Source organism: Schistocerca piceifrons, chromosome 4 (genome assembly GCF_021461385.2).
Source record: "Schistocerca piceifrons isolate TAMUIC-IGC-003096 chromosome 4, iqSchPice1.1, whole genome shotgun sequence".
NCBI classification, from domain to species: domain Eukaryota; kingdom Metazoa; phylum Arthropoda; class Insecta; order Orthoptera; family Acrididae; genus Schistocerca; species Schistocerca piceifrons.
Window position 1 is genome coordinate 608,597,779 of NC_060141.1, and position 16,062 is coordinate 608,613,840.

The following is a 16,062-nucleotide window of genomic DNA, read 5'->3' on the forward strand; positions in this document are numbered from 1 at the left end:
AGGACTCCAGTTTGGAAAGAAGGGTTCGGACACGAACTGCAATTTGAAGTCCTTACCTGGGCCATCGATGGGGGGATGAACTGCCGTGGGTGGGAAAAGGAGACGGTGATTCGGATGCGCAGGAGAACTACAAACGTGTGCAACGTAACTGGCCAGCAGTTATGCACGCCTAACCTGCAATGGTGGGATTCCGGCCACCAGACTCGTCCTGAATGCTCCTGTCGCTAGGCGAACGCCACATTGGTGCACTGGGTCAAGTAAACGCAACGCTGAGGGTGCCGCCGAACCATAAATCAGACTCCTATTGTCAAGGAGGGATTGAACAAGGGATCTGTAGTGTTGCAGCAGCGTAGAGCGATCTACATCCCATTTTGTGTTGCTCTGCCATCGGAAGCCATTGATGTGCTGCCAGCACTTCCGCTTAAGCCGACGAAGGCCACGTCAATCAGGTGTCGAAAACCAGTCCTAAGAATCGATGTGTCTCCATTACAGTGAGTGCATCGTCATTAAAGTAGAGTTCTGGGTCTGTATGAATGGTACGACGCCGACAGAAGTGCATAACACACGACTTTGCGGCCGAAAGCTAGAAAGTGTGGGCTAGAGCCCATTACTGTCCCTTGTGGATAGCTCCCTGTAGGCGCCGCTCAGCAACACCTGTACTGGTGGAACAGTACGAAACGCAGAAGTCATCTGCCTACAGAAAAGGTGAGACGGACAGACCTGCAGCTGTTGCTAGACCATTAATGACCACTAAAAATAGAGAGACACTCAATACAGAGCCCTGCAGGACAGCAGTCTCCAGGATGTAGGGGGGTGGGGGTGTGGAACTATGGGAAGCACAAACTTGGACACGGAAAGTACGAAGTGACAGGAAATTTTGGAAAAAAATCGGGAGCGGGCCTCAGACACCCCACTCGTATAATGTGGCAAGGATATGATGTCGCCAGTTGGTGTCATACGCTTTTCGTAAATAAAAAAAGACTGCAAACATGTGTTGGGGTCTGGAAAAGGCTGTTCGGATGGTAGACTCGAGGCACACAAGATTGTCAGTGGTAGAGGGACTCTGGTGGAAGCCGCCCTGGCACAGAGCCAGTACACTAGGCCATGTGACTCTAGGACCCAAGCCAACTGTCAACACACCATACATTCAAGCAACCTAGAAAGAACGGTGGTGAGGCTGATAGTTATCCAAATCAAGAGCTTTTTACCGGGTTTGAACTTCGGAATGATGGTGCTCTCCCACCATTGCGATGGAAAGACGCCCTCGCATCAGATCCGGTTGAAGATGACGAGGAGATGTCTCTTGTAGTCAGATGAGAGATGTTTAATCATCTGACTGGATCCGATCCGGCCAAGGAGCTGTGTCGGGGCAATGTGCAAGGGCACTGAATATCTCCCAGTCTGTGTAAATGGGGCGTTAAAGAATTCATTGTAGCGTACAGGGAATGAGAGACTTTCCTTCCAGCCACCGTTTGAGAGTGTGAAAGTCTGGGGGTAATTCTCTGGCACAAAGGCTCGAGCATAGTGCTCAGCATAGTGCTCGACAATTGCGTTTGCGTCGGTAGATGACACGCCATTTATGTTAGCACTGGGAACACCTGTTGGGGTCTGGTACCCGAAAACACGTTTGATCTTTGCCCAGACTTGGGAAGGTGACGTATTGCACCCAAAAGTCGAGACATATCTCTCCCAACACTACTTCTTCCATCGTTTGATAATTTGGTGAACAGGGGCACGGAGCCATTTAAAGGCTATAAGGTTCTCCAAGAAAGGGCGCCGCTTATGACATTGTAGAGTTCACCGACGCTCTTTAATTGTTTCAGCGACTTCTGGCAACCACTATGGGACTGCCTTTCGCTGGTGGCACCCTAAAGAGCGAGGGATTGTTTTTTCTGCCTCAGAAACGATTGTTGTAGTCACCTGCTCAACCATCACATCGATGTTGTCGTGTTGGGGAGATTCAATGGTGACAGCAGAGGTGAAAGTTTCCCAGTTCATCTTGTTTAAAGCCCATCTGGGCAAGAGACCATGGGCCTGACGCCAGCGCAGTGACAAGAAGATGGGGAAGTGGTCACTACCACACAGGTCGTCATGTGCTCTTTAGTGGATAGATGGGAGAAGTTCTGGGCTCCAAATTGATAAATCAGTGGTCAAGTAACTACTATGAGCCACACTGAAATGTGAGGTGGCCCCAGTATTTAAGAAGCAAAGGTCGAACTCATACAGTAAAAGTTTCGACATCTCTACCTTGGCCAGTAAGCACGGTGCCACACCACATGGGGTTATGGGCATTAAAATCTCCCAAAAGTAGGAAAGGTTTAGGGAGTTGATCAATCAGTGCAGTCAATACATTCAGGGATACTGCACCATCTGGAGGAAGATATACATTGCAGACAGTTATTTCCTGCGTCGTCCTTATTCTGACAGCTACAGCTTCAAGAGGAGTTTGAAGGGGCAAAGTTTCACTACAGACTGAGTTTAGAGCATAAAAGCAAACTCCACCTGACACTCGATTGTAGTCGCTACGGTCCCTGAGTATACCTTACAGCCACAGGGTGCAGGGGTCCGCATTGCTGCAACCAGCTTTCCTTGAGGGCAGTGCAGAAAGCAGGTGTAAAGCTCAACAGCTGCTGTAGCTCAGCCAGGCAGTGGTAAAACCGCCACAATTCCACTGGAGGGTGATGTCATCGTGAGACTGGGAAGGCATGGAACATTCAATGAGGCAGTTATACCTCAGGGTCACCTGCTGCCACTGACATTTTGCCTGAGAAGTCTACATCTATTGTGTCTGAGGATCCAACGAGATCTAGATCTTCAGCAGAGACTAGAATCTCCACCTCATCCGCAGATGCAGAGCTTGTAGGTGGCGGTGCTGTGGGTGCCACCGCAATTTTGTTGGTCTTGGGGATCTACTTTTGGATTTCTCTCGCTCCTCCTTGGGTTTCCCTGGCTGGGAGGATTTCACTGATTCAGTCTCTGAGACTGAGGCTTAGCGTGAAGCCCCATGACTAGCTGCTTTTGGGCTCTTCAGCCACTGGTTGGTGTCATCTTTCCCACTAGCAGAAACCTGGGAAGGGAGCGACCAAAGGGATCTCTTCCTAGCGAGAGGAGCGGAAGAAGACACACTACTCTGGCTCAGAAGTGAAGCCTGATATCTCCTATGGTTGGGGAGGGTATTGCTCCTGAAGTAGGTGGCGTGGTAGCAACAGGAAAGGAAATGACGTCCACCATCAAGAGGGCAGGTGTAGTCTTTTGGTTCTGAGAGGAGACAGGAATGTGAGGAACTGATGGGGAAACAACTGTTCTCGTAGTGGCAGCGTAAGAGGACGTCATAGCCACAGGACGTAGGCGCTCAAATTTCTTCTTAGCCTCAGTGTAGGTCAGTTGGTCAGGGGTCTTATATTCAATGTTTTTCCTCTCTTTCTGTAAAATCCTGCAGTCTACTGAGCAAAGTGAATGATGCTCTCTGCAGTTGACACAGGTGGTGCACATGGAGTATTGGGATGTGATGGATGTCCACAATTTCGGCATGTGATGCTGGAAGAACAGCGGGAAGCCATATGGTTTAACATCCATCACCTTGACTCTCTCGGGCAATGTGTCACCCTCAAAGGCCAAGATGAAGGCACCGGTGGTAACCACTAGATGCGCCAGACTAAACGAACACTTCACAGCTCTAAACTGGCGCTCAGCTCGTTGTCAGACTGCAGAAGGACGTCCCTTTGCAATATAATACACTGTATGATACTTAAACTGGCTATGGGGCGTGATGGTAACAGAAACATCCCCCAACCAGTAACAAGTGAGTAATGCCTCTGACTGGGCAGAGAATGCTGTTTTTATCAAGACTGACCCAGAGCACATCTTGGACAAGCCCTCCACCTCCCCAAACTTGTCTTTCAAATGCTCCAAAAAAAAACTGAGGTTTCTTGGATATGAAAGATTCCCCATCAACTCTTGTACATACAAGGTACCGGGGCGAATAGGCTTCACTGCCATCCTTAGCCTGGCGTTCGTCCCATGGTGTGGCCAGGGAGGAGAACGATTTGTTGCCACATTTTTAGCATTGAAGTTAACTTTGCCCGCTTAGAGACTGCTGGCAGCTGACCACCAGCAAGAGATGAAATACTATGCTTCACGACGTGTCAACCGCCCTGATGCTACCCACTTTGACCAGGGCCCTCCCCATGGGCGCCACACAGCCTCAGCAAGGGCCGCCTGGCAGGCATCAGCAGAGCGATCCCTGTGTTGTCAGGGGGCTACAACCAACAGGGTACATGGCAGCCCCACCACAATGTACTGGCTACCACGCTGTATATGCTAATAAGTCTATAGTCATCGTCGGCGCAGAAAGCGACACTGCATAGTGCAAGGTGGAAAACGCACGCGGGAAGGTGTCCTCACACAAGAGACGGAGAATGAGCGGGACTGAAATGCGACGATCAGAGTGGGCTAAAGATCTCAATGCACGACGGATGCGATGCACCATGTAAGGCGCCCTTCAACAAATGGCTCGCTCTTTGGGAAAATTGAGAAAGATGGAGATCAAACTAGACAAGGGTCCAAGACATAAAGGCTGAAACGTGTGGACTCCTTTTAGTCGCCTCTTACGACAGGCAGGAGTACGTCGCGCCTATCCTAACTCCCGGACCCACAGGGGGGGCCTGAGCAGGAAACTGACTAGCATCGCTAGACTTCTGTCACCATAAACTCTGAGAATGCTTCAATGACCACTGTATGACGCGACAATAGAACATTGTGTGCCATTGGGAGATAGAATCTTTGCTTGAGCACCCGGATCGCGAGGATGGTAAAAACATCTTTAAGAAACCCTCCAGTTTGCTGCACATTGATGAGATGCGTTGTTGTTGAGGTGGAACTGTCGCTAACTGGGAAACTGAGGAAACTGCCCACCTCAATTATATAGCTTACTCAGGCAAGCGGAGCTCTGAGTGTACCGCTGGTGGGTTTCAACAATCAATCTAACGAGTGGGCTCGTGTAACCAGTCGTCCTGATTCAGGAATATTTCATTCGGGTATGTTAATAGGAACAGAATGCATGTTGTCGGTCATAATGTTGTACAAAAAGAAAAGAAAGAGGGGGAGAAGAGGGCTACTTTGAGAAAGTTTCCGGTTTCTTCATTCAAAAGATTTTATGGGGCCTCGGTGGCACTTTGAAATCTATCAAGCGATTGTTCATAGAAAGTCCTAGTTCCCAACATCTAAAGATCCTGTAGGAAGCTAAGCGCCTGAGGGAAAGTAAAGTTGCAAGTGAGCTACGCAATATCTTGAACTACAGCAAAGGTCTTGTGTCATGCAGAGATCTAATTTTCCCAAGGAGTAACTGAAAGCTGAGTGAGCCTAGAAGGCATTGTTGTCGTGCAAAATATAATGAAATGGATGGCGACCTGATCAAAATCAGACAAGTTTAATCTTTCTTTCAACAGTTGAAGCGTGCGGTCGCTACGTCCCTAACATATCGCGCTTTTTCAAATGCTAGCGCTTTACGCGCACTACTCTCGGTCTTAAGGGAGAAGCCACTTGCGGCAAATGTGGTAAGGCCATTCACGAGGGAGTCGGTTGTTCATCTCCTCTGGGCATCACTGTCTGGATTAGGGCTTGCAGCAATATTTTCCTTGAAGAACATAAGATACAGGGGGTGACAATAACGAGGTGTATCCCGTATAGAGAGGCCGAGAAAAGCCATGAATCCTTACACTTTCACTACAGATTTCTCTTCAGCTCTTAAAAAGCCTCTTCCGATAACTGACACTTCTATACAAACGGAGGTTGCCAGTTTCTGCACTAATAACTGCGTTTAAAAGTGAACTTGTTCAACTGCAGTTATTTCAGAGTCCATAGCCCACCTCCAGCGCCAAAGTCTGGTAAACAGTCTGCCACTGCCAACACCACTGCTAAACCTTCCCACACCAAATATTAGACAAGATGCTTCCACCACAGGTGAAAACAGATCGTTTTACCGACGTCCTATTTGGATGTCATTCGTGCTAACGGTTCTACTGCGTCTGCTAATGGTATGTGATGCCTGCCCTGGGTCACCATCTCACCCCAACACTGAACCTACACCTGTTTCCGGCTCCTCACCACAGTGGAGAGACAGATTGTAAGTGCAACCCCATGATAGACAGCTCTCATGCTACAGTGGGACATCGGTATGATCAGGATGCATTTGGAGCAATCAAAATTTCCAGCACAGGAACATCCCCTGAGCTTTTGTTTACAAGAAACGCGTTTTAAAGCATGTGAGTCCGTGTGTTCTAAGTCAAGCCCTTTTTTGCAAGGATGGAGCACTCCCTGGAAAGATGTCAGTGAGATGGACCAGGTGCAGCCAGATGGCTACGTTTGAACACCGAGGTAGCTTCCAGAATGGATGAACCACATCGCACAACCGATCCACCGTACCTCTGCTTTCCCCATACGAAGTCTTCAGGTCATCTTAGAAGGCTTGGTGAACCGATGAGAGCCGCTCAGTAGTTCGAGTCAGACACACGTGTCTGTGGCGGTTTAACAGACACCCAAAGACGGAAAATATCGCAGCTTTTTGACTGGCGAGAGCCGAAGCTCGACACATGACCGGAGAATGCAAGAAAACATTACGGCAAGCGTTCATGGACTCTTTGAGTGGCTCCATATTTCTAACAGAGGTTTGCCAACAACACCCAGAGACATCATCCACACAATAGCAGAGCATTTTGCACTGATACTGCCACTGCCATCCTCTATCCAGTGCTCTGTCACCATTTAGAGGGTTGAATTCTGTGTCCTATAACTGCCCGTTTTCCACATGAGAGATAGATTCAATACCGACTGAGGCTGGAGATACTGCTTCCAAACACAGTTCAAGACTTCGGTATGGCTGACAGGCCACTTTCCCATCTACTGAAGCGAGGAATTTTGAGAGCTCTCCTGAAGCCAGCAAAGGACCGAAAATGTCACAATAGGAGTGAAGACCTTGGCACGAATTGTTAACCGATGTCTTCTCTGGATTATAGAGACCAGGCAGCTCTTCAGCTGCTCTCAGTCTCGGTTCAGGAGATGGCGATCCGTTATCGATAAGCCTATCCTACTCGAGACGATTATAAATAAGGCTTTCCTATGTAAACAACACTGTCTAGGTATGATCTTTGAAATCAAAAGGCGTAAGACAGTAGCAGGCAACATTATATTCTAGGACCACCAATGGGGTTTCAGTGGCTACCTCCCATCATCATTCGGTGCTTGTAATCACATTACATTTTTAGATACCAAGTTAGTGCTGTGCTGTCAGATAAATTTCAGTAGAGGAACGGTATCCCCGAGGGGAATATTTTAAGGATTACCTTCTTTGCTAGAGCCTTCAACTGCATCATGTCTGCAGGGAGGCGTAATGTACAATGCTTATTTGTGGACGATTTTGCAATTTGTTTAATCCTCCAACATTGCAACAGTGACTCGCCAGTTTTGACATACAGTGAAGAAGATAAAAGCGTAGGCAGCGGACAATTGTGTGTGTCTGTTCATTGTAATCGTTCATGTCGGCATATTAGTTTACCCGACTTGCATAGGAAGGACACTATTCTACCTCGTACAGAGTGTATGACATTTCTGGTACTTATTTTCGATTTGCTACTGTCGTGGTTACAACGCCCAAAGGGCCTAAATGCAACGGACCAAAATTCACTGAATAGCTTAAAGTACCTTAGTAGGGACAGGGAGCGTCTGCTCCAGTATTATGGAGATTTCATTAGATAGTTGTTGGGCTGTGGGTGTACGGTATAAGGCTCAGCAAGACCTTTTTACCCGAAAATCCTTGATGTTATCCGCCACGAGGCAATCAGACGGGCTCGAGTGCTTACATTACGAGCCAAACACCCAGGTTGGTCCTCCGTACTGAGGCTGGAGAATCAACACTTTCCATGCAGCGGAAAATGCTAATGGTGCGTCAATCATTTAAGTTCCTCGCTGCTCCGAACGCACCAGCGTATAGTACTGTGCCTCTTTCAGTTACGAAACATGCTTTCTCCAGTCTCCCACTAGCAAAGAGGCCTCTTGAAACGAGCGAGCAAGTTTTAGTCCCTTTGCGTGGGACACGTACAGGCTCAAATCCAGCGTTTTAATCGACAGACACCCCAGTGACTGCAGAGGCCCAGAGGGATTGTAGATTTAGTGCAGTACAGCGGTTTTAATATGATTTCCTCTGTCATCTTAAATGATCAATACAACTATGTAGCCACTTTCATGTATGGGTCAAAACAGGGGCATTTCGTTGGCTGGTCTGTTGTTCTCCCTGATCGTGTCCTCAAGATTTAGCTGCCACCATATCTCATTGTCTTCGATGCCGAATTATTCACGATCTGGAAGAGATGAGATGTGTTGTACCTGCTAAATTCCTCGTTTGTTCCAACTCCCTGAGTTCCCACCATTCGCTGCGACATTTTTATCCACCCATGGCAGTAGAGCCTCCAGGACGCTCTTCTTTATTTGCAAAGGCTGGGGGAGGAGATCTCTTTCTTCTGGGTGATAAGACACAGGGGTCAAAAGGGCAGATGTAACAGCCACGTATTATTATTATTATTATTATTATTATTATTATTACTTTTTATGCTAGTATTAAGTATTCAGCTTGAAGAAAGACAACTTCTCAGCCAATACCTCGTTTTTAAATGTTGATTTATGGTGACCTGTTCCTGTGCAAAAAGTTACCCTCATCTGATCTTTGAATCGTGTACATAAAGTGTAAAATATATTACACTTTGAAAACCAGCACACATGTCATAAATATAACACTAAGTTTCACTACTGGTACACATATCTGGGTAATGTTGTTTGTGCCCAATTTGAGCTATGCATGTACTCCACTGGCATGTCCAAGCTAAAATCAGTATTTAGGAAATGTTCCACCAGATGTATCCATCCCGTACTACAGATCTCAGGGTATATCACTGATGCAAGAGCGCAGCTGAACTGACACGCAGTGGACGTTACTACACAGCATGTTGACATTTAGTGCTGCTAGAGGTTTCTTGTGTATTCATATCATTGCCAACTGGGAATATCATTACGTAATTTAAAAAATGTTGTAACCGTTACACAGTCATAAAACTAAAATGTTTTCTAAAGAACAATGAAGTCAGCGGTGAGTCACAAAAGACAACATCTCGTTACGACTACAACCCAAGCCGTATTCCACTATTATATCTTTGTGCAACGTCGGATACAAGAAAAGTAATCACACAGCAACATTTGTTGACAATATGCTTGCACAGCGGAAAACTATCTGACGACGAGATTGCACAGTATAGAGCCCCATAACCTTATTCTGTAGGTGACGATGAAGCAACCCTTCATTAAACAGTTTTTTACCATAACCGTCCCCGAATCACACACGCAGTCAAATATCACAGGAGGTCATCTGGTAATTAGCCCGAGGTTTACGTACGATTTTGGTCTCTGCAACATTTAGGGGTCAAATGGTTCAAATGGCTCTGAGCACTATGGGACTTAACATCTGCGGTCATCAGTCCCCTAGAACTGAGAACTACTTAAACCTAACTAACCTAAGGATATCACGCACGTCCATTCCCGGGGCAGGATTCGAACCCGCGACCGTAGCGGTAGCGCCGTTCCAGACTGAAGCGCCTAGAACCGCTCGGAAACACTGGCCAGCAACATTTAGGGAAAACATTAAAATCTCGAAACTAAAATAGTAATACAACAACGCTGACAAGGAAAATTCATTGAGACGCTAAGATGTTTAGATGAAATAGCCTTATAGCCATATCTAAGAGGTGTAATTACGCGGTATATTGCCAATGGATACAAGCAAGGACAAATCTACGACGTAATTACATAGAGGTCACGGCCAAAATATGACCCATGCATGATCGAGCTTAAGACATGTGAAACAAGATGACGTTCAGCTCTGTGGTAACGTGAAATGTCGAGTATAAATCTCGATCCATAGCTCATGGTTAAGTGTGACGAGACCTGTAAACCAGAAAAACCCGTAAGTGGACTACAACATTTAATGGTACATTTTAACAATATTATCTGTGAAGGCTAATAATAGAAGCTGAAGTAAAAAAGTGACACTACACTACATCATGAAACATTTGAAAGATACTTATAACTGTAAAATTTAACTGGTCGTCAAGGGTATTATTGCCATGTCGCTACTTATGACTACATAACTGTTAGTTCTCAAGACTATCTAGCTTTTTGCCTTTAGAGGCACTGTGAAGAATTTTCGTCTTGTGGTTGATGCTGGTAATGTTGAGCTTTGAGTGTCCTACGGGATCACCATATGGTGTGTTACACTTACCAGCCCGTACATTACGTCCGCGTACCTAATAGATTTCGCAAGAATAACGGAGGCGACACGTCGTGGCTTGAAAGCAATGAGACAATGGAAGGTCGCTGGAGGGAGTTCGGACCATACCTGCACACCCGAGGCGATCGATTCCCGAAAATTCCGGGAAGGGTGGCGATGACCTCTGAATCTACGTTTTATCATATCCTTGACGCGTTCGATCGGGTTCAGATCTGGTGAGATGGGAGGTCAGGATATCAATTTGAACTCGCCACTGTGTTCCTCGAACCACTCCATCATACTCCAGGACTTCGTGGTATGGTGCTTTATCTTGTTAAAAATGCCTTTGCCGTCTGGAAACATGATCATAATGATGGGGTGTACAGGATCTGCAACCAGTGTAGCACACACCTCGGCCGTCATGGTGTCTTACACGAGTTCGACTCGACCCATGGATGCCCAGGTGTATATTCCCCAAAACAAAATGGAGCAGCCGCAAGCTTGCCTCAGCCTTGCAGTACAAGTGGCAAGGAGCTGTTCCCCTGGAAAACGGAGGATTCGCGACCTCCCACAAATTCAGCCTGGCTCAATTTCTGGTGCAATAATAAGTTTTCTTTCATTATTTCTAGGCATTTCCTAACAAGGATGTTAGTATGTATGTTCTTAATGCCGAATGATACGCAACTGGCGTCATTAGAAACGACTGTGTTTTGTAAAATTAATGCGAGTTCCAAAGCGTTTTTTAAGTTGAGTGAATTTTCAAAGCCATGACTTTCTTTTAATTTCTTAATTAAAAATATGTTCAGTTTGTAGGTCGGGGCGAATCTCCTATCTACATTCTGCCTAACACATTTGGTATGTTTATTCACACTGACATAGGAGCGTCAGGCAGAAACAGCAATGTTTATCACCTTCGAATCACCTTTTCCAGTCCAAAGTTGTGGTCATCTGTTTTCTTTGTAAGAACTGAATTGAATTTATTGATTGGATCCTTGGCAACGGTAGTAATATTATTTTCAGTAAAGATCAAAGTCAAGTACTGACAAGGGAACCTCCCCATCGCATCCCCCTCAGATTTAGTTATAAGTTGGCACAGTGGATAGGCCTTGAAAAACTGAACACAGATCAATCGAGAAAACAGGAAGAAGTTGTGTGGAACTATGAAAAAAATAAGAAAAATATACAAACTGAGTAGTCCATGCGCAAGATAGGCAACATCAAGGAGAATCTCAGCTCAGGAGCTCCGTGGTCGCGTGGTTAGCGTGAGCAACTGCGGAACGAGAGGACCTTGGTTCAAATCTTCCCTCGAGTGAAAGGTTTACTTTCTTTATTTTCGTAAAGTTATGATCTGTTCGTTCATTGACGTCTCTGTTCATTGTAATAAGTTTAGTGTCTGTGTTTTGCGATCGCACCGCAAAACCGTGCGATTAGTACACGAAAGGACGTGCCTCTCCAATAGGAACCGAAAACATTTGATGGCAAGGTCATAGGTCAACCGATTCCTCCACAGGAAAATACGTCTGATATATTCTGTACGACACTGGTGACGGCTTGTGCGTCACATGACAGGAATATGTTGTCGACCCACCTAAATTGTACACTTGACGAATGGGTAAAAAGATTCTTCTACCTTGCCCGATTTAGGTTTTCTTGTGGATGTGATAATCACTCCCAAAAAGTGATGAAAACATAAGAGATTGTCACATAAACTGCAACAAATGAATGCAACAGTTTCACAGTCGCACAGTTTTCCCTGTGCCCTGTCAAAACATATGTTTTTAACGTTTTCAAATTTTTCCGTTTTGGTGTAGCGTCCCCATACTACGGCGCAGTTACCTCGCATCGGACGGACGGACGGACAGATAATAATTGTCTGAAAATAAAAAAATTAAACTTCTCACTCGAGCCGTGAACTGAACCAAGGACCTCTCGCTCCGCAGCCGCTCACGCTAACCACGAGACCAGGGAGCGCCTGAGCGCAGAGTCTCGGTCATGTTGCCTATATTGGGCATGGACTAATCAGTTTGTACATTTTGCTTATTTTTTTCGTAGTTCCACACCACTTCTTCCTGTTTTCTCGATTGATCTGTGTTCAGTTTTTCAAGGCCTATGCAGTGTGACAACTTATAACTAAATGTGAGGGGGATGCGATTGGGAAGTTACCTTGTGAGAAGAAAACATGTCAGTCTGGCATCTACTTTTCCTACTGTTCGTGTTTTGTGGTCATTCTACGTAAGTTCGCTCTGCATAGTTGTATTTCATTCTATTGCAACCGGGGACCTAGAAACGACGGAGAGGCTCCGTCCCCGCCGCAGCCGCAGTGGTCCACAACCCCACGACGACTACCATTGTCCCCTCTATCCCTCCGCCGCCCCACACCGAACCCAGGATTATTGTGCGGTTCGGCCCCCGGTGGACCCCCCCCCCCCCCCCCCCCCCCCCAGGGAACGTCTCACACCAGACGAGTGCGACCCCTGTGTTCGCGTGGTAGAGTAATATGGTATACGCGTACGTGGAGAACTTGTTTGCGCAGCAGTCGGTGATACAGTGTAACTGAGGCGGAATAAGGGAACCAGCCCGCATTCGCCGAGGCAGATGGTACACCGCTTAAAAACCATCCACAGACTGGCCGGTCCACCGGATCTCAGCACAAATCCACCGGGCGGATTCGTGCCGGGGACCAGGCGCTCCTTCCCGCCGGAAAGCCGAGCGTTTGTCCGCATGGCCATCTGCATAGTTACTCTAAGATGTTTTATGGTAGATACTGTTTACAGCAACTTGTCATCGATTTGATGTACAGAAGTGGATTTCTTTTGTTATTAGCAATCTCTGACATTTATTGATGTGGGGTCTGACGTTAAAATTGGGTTCCTGGCGTCGTTGACGGGGCCCTCCTGCACGGCCCTCTTGCCCACGGCTATGGACGTCAGACGACTGAGCGGACCGCGGCACAACACCGGAATGGCGGGTACCACGGAAGCAGACCGTAGAGGTAAACTAGTCTACACCAGCGCCATAGATACAGAAATCGCCCTATGTTTTTTAGATCGTAAATAAACGATAATTTTACTGCGTTTTTTAATTTTGATAAGTACCTTCACATCCACAGATTTTAATTAAGTATTTTTGGAGATCAAAGTTAATCAAAAAAATCTACTGAATACAATATGTGCAAATGGAATGTAACACATGTACCAGACGCCACCTGTTGGTAATAGTGTTATAATAAATATAAATGACGTGCATTCTGCCTACAAATTTTATGTGACACAGCATGTGAAAGATGCTGAATTTGGACGGGTTACTCCTGTAACCGAAATATCAGATACGTTCTGGTATATTTGATGTTGATTAGATAGGATGAAAAAGATTTGTAATCGTGATATAGTAAATTAGTACCATTATGTTCCAGATCTGAAGATGGTTCTGGATGAACCGAAACCGGTCATATGAATAAAAATTTTCCAGTCAAGACGGATTATAAGTAACATTAATGCATACTAAGCCACAATTTATTAATAACTACCTGCTTAAAAATGCATGAAGTACTCTTTAGATTACGTAACGGCAAATCGCGTTGGTTCGTAACATCAGCAGGCAGTAATTTTAGAAGTTGTAACCAACTGCACGTTCGTGTTTCTCGGATATGAGGCGGTTATCTCTTGTGATCCCTTACATGTCCCAACATTTTATACGTTTCCTCAAACAGCAATACATCCGCAACAGGAATGCCTTTTACTACTGCAACTTATTTTTGCCGTTAAATAAATTTTAGACTACTGAACCACAAATAACTGAGAGTGATCTGATATTTAGATAATCATTATGACATCATATGATTCACTATGGCGTGGAGGGCTCGATTTACTTAGTGACTACTTTGAATACAGCCTCGCTAAACGTAGAATCACAGTCAATCAACGGACTGTAACTGTACGATTCAGTCGCGTCTAGCCTACATATCATATAATACCAAGTTATGCGAGTTTATTATCACTGCATTTCTAACAGCGGTAGTAATAAGTCGAGGTTGAAAACAAAACACTGCTCAAGGCGTGAGACTCACCGCACAAATCGTATTCTGTAGCAGAGCCAGACCTTCTATCTCCAGGACCGTCGGAAAGAGACTGCCGGCTCTGTCCTTGCAAAAACTAGTACGCTACATGGTGCCAGAGGTCGTTAGTAGCAGCACCGGTTGAACAAGTTTTACTGAAGCAACACGCGGCTGTGACCTTTACAGTGTGAGTGGCCATCAAGGCCGGCCGAAATTCGAAACACGCGAGTTTTCAGATTTTCTTGCTATTAAAAATGCGATAAGTGAAGCAAAATTCTATCAACTCGTGTATTTAGTTATGCAGTGGAGGTTCTCTTGCCCCTTAAAAGAAATTAGAAAGAAGCGCCTATCCGATCCGTGCGTTTCTTTTCCACGTAATACTTTTCGCTCGATTTCTAAGACGCTAAATGGCACATGAAATTGATTTTTCTTCAATTTCATATGACTGCCTGATGTTGAAGTTATTCTTCAGGGGTTAAGAGGACGTGTTATTTCAGTGATTACCGAATGTAATTAACGATGAAGTTGGCAATATGACATTGCACCGGCTCTCGTCTGCGTGCATGCAATGATTGGGTTAGGTGTAACAAAGTGTTTGTAGCCTCTCCTGAGGCAAACTGGCAGACAAGTCTTGTGACGGCTGCCTGTATCCTAGATAATAGCGGAGTTGAGGTCCGAGGTACTTGCACACATGTTCTGTTGCGGACAGGAAGAGAATCCTCCTGTCCCCATGAGTACCTCAGCACTTCATAGTCGTCCACAGAGACACAGGTTGTCTGTGGGCGAGCGTTGTGGAACTGGAAAACGGTACCACGCCACTGTCGCATGAGAGTTAACACAGAACGGCGTAGAATGTCCGTGACATTGTGGTGTGACGTCACAGTTCCATCAACCACTACCAGATGGCTCCCCATACCATAACGCGAAGAGTAACATCGCTGTGCCTCTGCAAGTCTTTCAATGAATGAGACCTATCCCCAGGTCGCCTACACACTCGCCGACGGTGGTCACCCGGAGTAGAGGAATTCGCGACTCGTCGCTGAACACTTCGTGAAGCAATCCGTCAGGAGTCCGTCTCTCCCAGTCACGACACCGCTCCAAAAGGCACCATTTGTGCAGACTGTGTTGTTCAAGTCAGCCTACGCGTGGGTCGTTAATTCTCTAGTCCTGCTGCCGCCAGCCTCCACCCTGTACGACAGGACACAGAATTTTTCTGGGAGATAGTTACTCGTTCTCGGATTGCAGACGCAAATGTGAAGGAGTTACTGTGTGCTTGACGAGCAATACGGCGATCCTCACTTCATGGACAGGTGCGGTCTACCGAAACCATGACGAGTATTGTGCCTGCCCTGACGTTCGCACGCAGTCAACGCCAGCCCACTGTCCCAGCCAAATGATCCACAGATCTTAATGTTGCATGATTCAACCAGCCAACAAAATCGAGACCTACGAGAGGACCCTTTCAAACTCCGTCCGATTCTCATAATGCTGTCTCAGTCGATCACGTGACGCGTCCTTGACAGTGATCACTCATTATGTGGCGCCGTTCACGTCCATTATTACTAGTCTGGTAACTACATGAAATAAAAATAACGCTTATGCGCTCTGATGGTTGTTCTGTTTGTCACAGAGAACTGCGAATATGACTGTCAGATGAACATTTGTCAAAGTGAGTGACGGCGTTTTATTGTTGTCCCAA

General features: G+C 46.2%; 1 protein-coding gene across 2 annotated transcripts in view; it reads right to left on the reverse strand.

Moving 5' to 3' along the window:
• The window catches only part of LOC124795064 (clavesin-2-like), a 54,643-nt gene extending 40,138 nt beyond the window's left edge, over window positions 1-14,505 (reverse strand). For both annotated transcript variants that reach the window (XM_047258868.1, XM_047258867.1), the window contains exon 1: window positions 14,376-14,505. The gene's annotated coding sequence lies outside the window, so the exon portion shown is untranslated. The remainder of the gene's footprint in view (window positions 1-14,375) is intronic.
• Between the last annotated feature and the right edge of the window lie 1,557 nt (window positions 14,506-16,062).